Source organism: Otolemur garnettii, unplaced genomic scaffold (genome assembly GCF_000181295.1).
Source record: "Otolemur garnettii isolate 467f Iridium unplaced genomic scaffold, OtoGar3 scaffold00113, whole genome shotgun sequence".
Classification (NCBI taxonomy): domain Eukaryota; kingdom Metazoa; phylum Chordata; class Mammalia; order Primates; family Galagidae; genus Otolemur; species Otolemur garnettii.
The window spans coordinates 2,543,510-2,544,212 of record NW_003852508.1 but is presented as its reverse complement, the minus strand read 5'-3'; positions in this window follow the sequence as shown (position 1 = coordinate 2,544,212).

The window sequence follows — 703 nt, the reverse complement described above, 5'->3', positions numbered from 1 at the left end:
TAGCATCTCTTTTGTTTTCAATTTACATTTTTCGAGTAAATTTGCATTAGTAGTAAATTAACATCTTGTGATATATTCTTGAATGCATGCTGTAACTTTAAACCACCAGTTCTTGGGTGGTCAAAGAATTGAAAGACACACCAACAAACAACAAAAACTAAACAGACAAGCACAGGTCAGAATAAGCCTTGGTTAGAACTGCTCCCCGTTACAAGAACGACTGCCTCTCATAGAAAAAAGCTCAGAGAAAAGCCTTGTTCACCACCCTGTCGGGCTACCAACCACCTGCCTTCTGAGAAGCACCCTTCCAGACACACAGGAGAGTCTCTCAATTGGAACTCTTCTTCCTAGTGGAGAGACTATCAGGATGAAATAGAAAGAGACACACACTACATTAAAACACTCAGAGTTTATTGAAAGACACAAAAAAGCTCTATGAAGTTGAGACAAAGCTCAACTAGTGCCTGCCACAATGCTCGACTAATTTTTTCTATTTTCAGTAGAGACAGGGTCTTGAACTCCTGAACAAAGGGATCCTCCAATCTTGGCCTCCCAGAGTATTAGGATTTCAGGTGTGAGCTACCATGCCTGGTCATTTGTGGAATATCTTTTAATTTTCCTTATAATAAACTTTTATGGACAGCAGTTTTTTTTTTTTTTTTAAGAGATAGAGTCTTATTTTATTGCCCTCAGTAGAGTGCTA